This window comes from Macadamia integrifolia, unplaced genomic scaffold, assembly GCF_013358625.1.
Source record: "Macadamia integrifolia cultivar HAES 741 unplaced genomic scaffold, SCU_Mint_v3 scaffold814, whole genome shotgun sequence".
Lineage (NCBI taxonomy): Eukaryota > Viridiplantae > Streptophyta > Magnoliopsida > Proteales > Proteaceae > Macadamia > Macadamia integrifolia.
In genome coordinates this window covers 184,360-193,089 of record NW_024870546.1, presented here as the reverse complement: position 1 = coordinate 193,089, position 8,730 = coordinate 184,360, and the positions used below count along the sequence as shown (strand labels likewise).

Below are 8,730 nucleotides of genomic sequence, written 5' to 3'. Positions count from 1 at the left end.
TGAAATAAAACAAACTTGATTGAATATGTTGAACAAATGAAATTTAGCTAATTTTTTTATGGAAGAGGGATAGGTATGCCGTTGATATCAAGTATGTTAGCGGATAGCACCAATAGGAACACATGATGGAGTATCATTCAGGAAGGATATGAGGGTCATTTCAGAAAAAAAAAAGAAGAAAGAGTTAGACACAATGGGTGCTAGCATACTTGATATCGGCGGCATACCCAACATTTTTCTTTTTTTATTATAGTGATGGAGTATTTATGCATTTCTTGGTAGAGTTATAATGCAAACTGGTAAAATGTTGATTACAAAAGTTGTTGGATTGATGTCAAGAAAATACCAAGAAGTATGATTTCCACATCCTAATCAGGCTAGTTTTCTTTAATCTCTATCATTGTTTAGAGATCCACTTGTGTTGTCGTTGAGTTAGCATATAGTTGAAAAATAATTGTTTTGTTTTGTCGACTTTGATTAAATTAATAAACAAAAAAGCATCACAACTATAGATTATAATAAAACTTTAATATTAATAAGGTCATTTACAACATAGGTATATAATATAAGGTTCAAACTGAAAGATTCATATCTTCTTTAATCTTTTATCACCCTGTGTTCACATCTTTTTTAATGTTTTATCTCTCATTGTTTCTAAAGATAAAAGACAATGTGCATACATGCATGGTACAGATCACCAACAAATACGATAATAATACACAGTATTTTTAATTTTATTTTTATTTTTTTTGAAAATAAACAATATTTCTTGCATTATAAAAGTGAAAGTGCAGGCGCCCACCAGCAAAAAACGTTGGTGCAAGTCGTCAAGTTGATACATCAACGATTTATGTATTTGGAAAAATGAAGGCCACCAGAAACTGTTAAAAGTGAGAAAAGTAAGAAGCATCATCACCCGACTGATGCTTCTCTTCACATTTGTTTAGTACGAAAAGAAAACATCGATAATCATCATCATCAGATGCCATGTTCTCTCCCCCATGGCTATGCTTCCTCCTCTTCCAAGTCTTCGCCACCTCCGCCTCTGCAACTGCCCCCACCTATTCTACTGCCGACACCCTAAGCCCAACTGAATCCATCACCGACGGCCAAATCGTTGTCTCCGCCGGAAGTAATTTCGCGTTGCGCTTCTTCAGCCCTGGCAATTCTCTTCACAGGTACGTTGGGGTTTGGTTTCATAAAATTCCCGAAACCACCGTGGTTTGGGTAGCCAACAGAGAGAACCCAATTAACGATTCCTCCGGAGTCCTCTCCTTCGCCCAAGATGGGAATCTCGTCGTTACTTCCCGTAGCGATCAGAGACGTCTTCTCTGGTCCACCAATGTCTCCATAGGTTCCAACACCACCTTTTTCCAGCTCCAGAATACCGGAAACCTGGTTCTGTACAGCGGCAGCGACAGCAATGAGATCTTGTGGCAAAGCTTCGACCATCCGACACACGAATGGCTCTCTGGCATGAAACTAGGGTTGGACCGGCGTACCAATCTGAACCGGATCCTGACATCCTGGAAATCCAAAGATGACCCTGGCCGCGGGATTTACTCGTACGGGTTCGACCCACGGGGTTCACCACAGTTGTTCTTGTACAAGGGGTCGGACCCAGTCTGGCGAGGCGGCCCATGGAACGGTCAAAGATTTAGTGGTATCCCAGAGATGAACCAGAGTCACCTCTACAGTTATGGCTTCGTTAACAACACCGACGAGTTCTACTCCATCTACAACCTTTACAACTCCTCCATCTTCACCACACTCGTGTTGAATGACTCCGGGGCCGCTCAGCAAGTGACGTGGATCGAGAGTAACCGGCAATGGAGCTTATTCTTTTCGGCACCCAGAGATAGATGCGACTACTATGGACACTGTGGGGCCTACGGGAGCTGTCACATGGTGGACTCGCCGGTTTGCGACTGTTTGCCGGGTTTCGAGCCCAAGTCTCCAAGGTATCCGTACTTGACGGTATGGTCGGATGGGTGCGTGAGGAAGAGAAGCCTTGGGTGTGGTAAGGGAGATGGGTTCTTGAGTTAGTAGGGGTGAAGCTTCCCGACACGTCCATGTCCCTTGTCGACAATAATCTGAGTCTCAAGGAATGCGAGCAAGAATGCTTCAAGAACTGCTCTTGCACCGCTTACGCCCCTGCTGATATAACCGGCGGAGGCAGTGGCTGCGTTGCTTGGTTTGGGAGCTTGATGGATATCCGATATTTCACTGAAGGTGGTCAGGATTTATACCTACGTGTGGATGCAGTGGAGCTAGGTCCGTATCTGTATATATGATCCATTATTATTCATTTCTTTAATTGTTACTTCTAAGTTCTAACGATGGCTTTATATGTGTAGCTGCACAAGCAAGGAAAAATAAAGGATTTCTTCAGGATAAGGGGAAAGTGGCGATTCTTACTGTGTCTCTGGTTGTGGGGGCGCTTCTCTTCGCTGCATGCGTGTACACTTTGCTGAAGAAGAAAAAAGGTAAAGAATAAAAAGGCATTTGCCTGATGATTGATTATATAAGTTAGTTTACTCAAATCACAGTATCAAGCTACTCATAGAATTACCCTTAACGAGGAAACATTTAATGGAGATCAAGTTCTATACCTCCATTTGGGAAAGCGGATCAGGTTCTAGTACGAGAATCATTCTCATTCGATCGTGATCCATACACATAGAATCCACCACATTCCATGTGTAGATCAGATCGTACAATATCAACACTTTCCATCTGGTCCTAATTTGCATCTTTATCATGGTTGATCCTTGCTTTATTCTTGAGTGATTATTTTCTTCATGTATTCAAAATCTTCTTCTTGTCCTTCACTTGAGTTGTATTTTTATCCCTTCCTCGTCTCTTCCAAGTACACAGGATGATGGTTATCGTGTTGTGTATTTCAAACAACTAAAGAGATATTCACAATCATGAGATAAGTTACTTATTAATGGGAGTTTCACCAGAAAAAAGAAAAAGAAAAAATGGTTATTAAATGGAGTTACAACTCCTTCTCCACAGAAGCTATAACTGGTCTGATGGGGCAATGAAGTCCACATAAGCTAACAAAACATCTAATAATGTTAACTATGATCGATCAGGGGCCATTGGGAAGCTGCAGAAAAAGCAACCGCGTAACCAGTTCTTATTTGATTTCACTAATAGTTCAAAAAATCCAAGTTATAAAAACTTCTCTGGAACGAATGAGCTTGAAGACAATGGCACGAATCCAGAACTACCATTCATTGAAGTAGATGTTGTTGAAGCTGCCACGGACAACTTCTCTCCCAATAACAAGCTTGGAGAAGGTGGTTTTGGTGCTGTCTACAAGGTGGCTTCTGTTCCCATGCGTCACCAATTACTTTGTCTCAATATTTAGTTTACATTTTCAAGCTCAAATGGTTACTGATTGAAGAGGTGCTTGGTTTTGGATCTCAATTTTCAGGGTCGACTGTTCAATGGGAAGGAGATAGCTGTAAAAAGACTATCCAAGAATTCAGGGCAAGGAATGGAAGAGTTTAAAAATGAAGTTCTATTGATTGCCAAACTTCAGCATAGAAATCTGGTTAGGCTTCTAGCTTGCAGTATCCAGGAAGAAGAAAAGATGTTGATCTATGAGTACATGCCCAACAAAAGCTTGGACTTTTTCATTTTCGGTATGCTTCACTCAAAACCACCTCAAATTTGTCTTTTTTTCTTTCTTTCTTTCTTTCTTTTTATTTTTTCTGTTCTTATTTTGCCAAAATATACATCAACATCTTGTCATTTGCCAACTTTATGGTCATATTTAATTTATAACTATTTCATCCAACTCTTTGACAGATGAAAGCAAAAGGGCATTGCTTGATTGGAGAAAACGATACGAAATTATAATTGGAATTGCTCGAGGTGTTCTATATCTTCATCAAGACTCTAGGTTGAGAATCATTCATAGAGATTTGAAAGCCGGCAATGTACTGCTAGATGAAGAGATGAACCCCAAAATTTCAGATTTTGGTTTGGCGAGAATTGTTGAAGGAAACCAAATTCAAGCAAATACAAAGAAAGTAGTTGGGACATAGTAAGTTTTTTTATCCTTTCGGGAACTATGCACTTGATAGTTTCCTCATATCTGTTCCAAATCCCTCTTAGATGAGTTTCAACCAAATCTGAATCCTTGCATCTTTCCTAGGGCCCATTTTTAGGAGGAACGCATCAAAATATAAGCAAAATTGTGTTGAGATTTTCAGCTCATAAAAGTCAAGTGAAACATGAAATAACTGTTGGTAGTGAGGAATGCCAGACAAATATATTGGATCCTTGGACCAGTAATGTCAATACAATACATCATTATTATTAGTCATTTCTCCTGTCTATACCCAATCCCGCTAGGATTAGTTTCAACAGATTTGAATCCTACACCTCATTGGAGCTAATGCTTGAGAGGAACTCATTAAAAGGTGAGCGGGGTTATGGCATGATAGGATAGGGTGAGTGTGCAAACACAAGAAAGAAAACAAGAAAAAAATCACACGCGAACATACAGAATTTATTGTGATTCTACACAAATGCCTACATCCATCAAAGAGAATCTAGGAATTTTAAATTTATTGTGATTCAGCACGAATGCCTACATTCAAACAACATGGTGATTGTTACAACCCATCAAATCATCCTAATCAACTTAGTCAAACATAAATAACTTTTCTTGAATTAGTGGTTCTCCTTCCACATAGAAATAATTCAGATACAACAAAGACATAAGAGCAAGTTTGTGAGCTAACCTATTGCTATTCCTAGACATAAAAAGATATCAACAATAATAAATTTAGCAAGAATAGTTTTCATAACCACAAGAGCGTCAACAATTCTCCAGAGCACCTAAGGTCTCCCTGTTTAGACCATCCACAATTTGCTTAGCATTGGACTAGACTCTTAGGTAAAAGAAATGATCAAATTGAGGGAATATGTTTATGATTTTAGGTCAATATTTTTAGGGGGACCATGGGAGGACTTCCATGCATCATTATCCACTGGGAACCTTTTGTTTGGCTTTCTGTACATGTATCTCCTAATGATATACCAAGGTCTATGAACTCCATTCGAAATTTCTTAAACATATACTAATAAATCTACCAACTCATGGAAAGCTCGTATTATCCCATTTTTTTCTATGTATTCACTAACTATTATAAGCAATGTTATTGTTTCAAATCAAATGCATTCTTCTTTCTTTCTTAGTTGCTGTAAGTTTCCTTTCGTCATTGAGGAAAAAGTTCATAAATTTGATCAAAGGATCTTTCGATTTGTTTAGTAAATTGCATCTTGTAATCCAAATTAGTGCCATCTACCATGTGATGTTTGGTCTGACTACATCTTAAAAACCCAATGCATTAATGAAAATTCTAATGTCATAGAACATGCGATGGTTCTGTCCAATCAAATCTCAAAAAGAGTATTCCTTATTTTTTATGCCATAATTTAAAAGGTCTTAATTCGATGTTTGGATCCTAGTTTGCAATTCAATATGTACTAAGCTACTTTGTATGAGGTAGGTAAAATCATAGTATTAGATTAATATGCCCCAAAACCAAATTTGATCTATCTGTCTCCTAACTTGGATATATATATATATATATATATATAGAGAGAGAGAGAGAGAGAGAGGAGGAGGAGGAGGTTACTCAACTAAGATGGAAATGTGATCATAAAGATAAATTTGTTCTACAATTATGGTCTTGGTTCTATTTAAGCAAGCTAAAACTTCATGTTCAAGAATTCTTATACCTAATTTGTTTGGATCGTAGGTAGGATTTAAAAATATAAGTACGAATTCAAGTAAATTTAGTTTAATTCATGTTATTTTGGATCATATCTAACTCATTGCGTAGGTCAGTTTTATACTTTGAAGGTAACATCCAAACTTAGGTCTGTCATCTAGCATATACGATGTACAAGAATTGTTATATCTAAATTATTTGGATCCTGCCTAGGATTAAAATCCGTAAGTACAACTCAAGTAAATTTTTGTTCAATTCATATTAATTTGGATCATATCTAATCCATTTCATAGGTCATTATTATATTCTAAAGGTAACATCCACTCATTAACAAAATATTATGTTACTTTCATATGTCTAATTAATTTTTGCTTTTTGTTGTTATGCCAATATAGTGGTTATATGTCACCGGAGTATGCCATGCAAGGACTTTTCTCAATAAAGTCAGACGTATTTAGTTTTGGGGTATTATTATTAGAGATCATTAGTGGCAAAAAGAACAATTTATATTCACATGAAGATCCTTCAACAAATTTAATAGAACAGGTGAGTAAGTCCATTTGTCAATTTACATTATTGCTGCAAAAATATTTTCAGTTCCTGCTAATCCTTAAGTTTGGATGGTTGTATGGAACAATTTCAGGTATGGGACTTGTGGAAAGAAGGTCAAGCACTGGAAATAATTGATTCATCAATGGGTGACCTATACTCTACTCAAGAAATTTTGAGGTGCATCCAAGTTGGCTTATTGTGTGTACAAGAAAGTCCGTCAGATAGGCCAACAATGTCAAGTGTTACTTTCATGTTGGAGAATGAAACAAGAATGCCTATGCCTAACCAACCTGCTCTTATTATTAAAAGAACTATCAAGGGCCAAAATTCATCTACCTCCATAAATGAAATGACGATCACCATAGTAGATCCTCGATAGAAGATACAAGTCTTTGCATTGTACAATAGTGGCTTGTAATTTTTCTTTTCTATTGCTTTGGGTTCTTGCTCTGCTAATGGCCATGTTGAAGGTGGAGTAAGGACTTCAAGAATTCTTTTTGTAAACTTTCAATTTTTTATCAATATACTTTTGCTGACCTTTAGCAAAAAAACAGTAAAGAAACAGTAAAGGTTAGTAATCCATTGTCTTGCAAATGCATCTACAAAGTTTATGATGCAAATAGTTCAAATCAACTTGGCACCCTTGACCAAGGTTGTTTACATTCCCCAGTAAAATTAAGAATTTCTACCAGCAAATATTTCATCCAGGAGGACTTAATTTTTTTGCCTTTGTCTTATTTATGAAAGTCATTTAATGCAAAGGTAAAATAGGGTTTCCAAAAATTATAAAGTCATTTAATACAATTTCATGTGAAATGAAAGGATTTACATTGTTATATTAACAAGGCAAAAAAGTAAAGTTACAATCGTGTTGTAACTAACACTAGTTACATCAAGTTTTTCTAACTCTCCACAACAACATATGGAGTATTTTTCATTGTATTGCACTCAAACTCATTCATATGACACTAAAACTTGATGAATTTATCTTCTTTAACAATAGGTGTGGATCCTGGAAAACAACCTTCCATTTGAAATCTCTCAATTATTTTCTCAATAAATGTTTTCTGACACAATCTTTAAGACACCAAGTTTTTTGTTCCTGTGAATCTTAATTACGATAACTGAAAGATGTTTTACCGCTCTGGGCCTCTTTTCTTCAGTTCTTTATGTGCAAGTTATCCATATAGATCAGATCATATTCCTATCACAACAGATTGACACGGTCTGTGAGACAAAAAGAGAGCAATAGAGGATATGTCATTCAATTTCGAGTCAACTCATTCCATAATCAGCCGGAATACTTTAAGAATTTTGGAGTTTGACATTTCCAAGCTGACCTGATAGATTTGGACGACTTTTGTCTGAGTCTTAAAACTAACGATGTTTAGAATCCATTGAGGTGAATTAACGTTCATTTCTACCATTAAAAAAATGGAGAAAGGTTTTATGGGTGGTTCCATTCATAGAGTACCTATGGGTGTCTCACCTAGTTGTATCATATGGATTCATGATGTGGCAATATGATTTGGATTGGCCACCTGCCAATTTATATACTTAATCAAATTATGTACCCTTTCATTTCATTTATCATTACGTGCCTTCTAAATTGTTTAAGCTTTATTTTGATATTTGTTTAACTCAAATTGAGTTGAAACTTGACATGTGAGTTAGGACCTTTGGGTTTGGTCTCTACAAAACTTCAGCTTCCATCAAACCTACTGTATGCAGTTAGGTTTACCCAAAAAAATAAAAGTGGTTTAATTATGTGGACAATCCATAGATATGATTGTAGCTAATTATAATTTAATGAAAAATTTTCTTGTACCACGCCTAAATATTTTTGACTCTTATGAAAGGATGTTAGTTATGTATGTTCCCACCAACAAAGAATAAATTTAGAGGTGTTACGAAAAATTTCCCTAACTAAATATATGAGTGTGGTGTGTGAATCTAAATATGGAGTAAATTTTGCTAGAGACCCTCCTCAGCATGCAATTTAGCCTTTATAATTGATGTCTTAGTGGATGGTTTCTGCTCTTGCTACATTGAAATTACAGCCGATCAGATGGTATAAGCTACGAAACATATTGGAATTTTGTATCATTTGTGTACGTACGTCAACAATTAAGAATATAGAATTTTTGTTTATATTAGTCTAAAAGGTCCTAAAAATTTTTTTCGTATTCTTTTTGCTTGTACGTGTGGTTGAGTGCTTCATACATATACCTATGGTTTCTATTTAGACTTCCAACAAAAGGGTTTCGCTACGTCAAAATGGGAGGTTATCAGTTATCACATCAAAGAAATTGAAGACAATAAAAGAAGGGAAGGCTAGAACAAGGAACACTTCTTAACTAAAGAGAGAATGACTCGTGATTCACATTTCATTTGATGGTCAAAGAGATTTGAAAGCTAC

The 8,730-nt window shown here is 36.4% G+C and overlaps 1 pseudogene; it reads left to right on the top strand.

Moving 5' to 3' along the window:
* The first annotated feature begins 799 nt into the window (after positions 1-799).
* LOC122070049 lies at positions 800-6,833 on the top strand (annotated as a pseudogene).
* Positions 6,834-8,730: the final 1,897 nt, after the last annotated feature.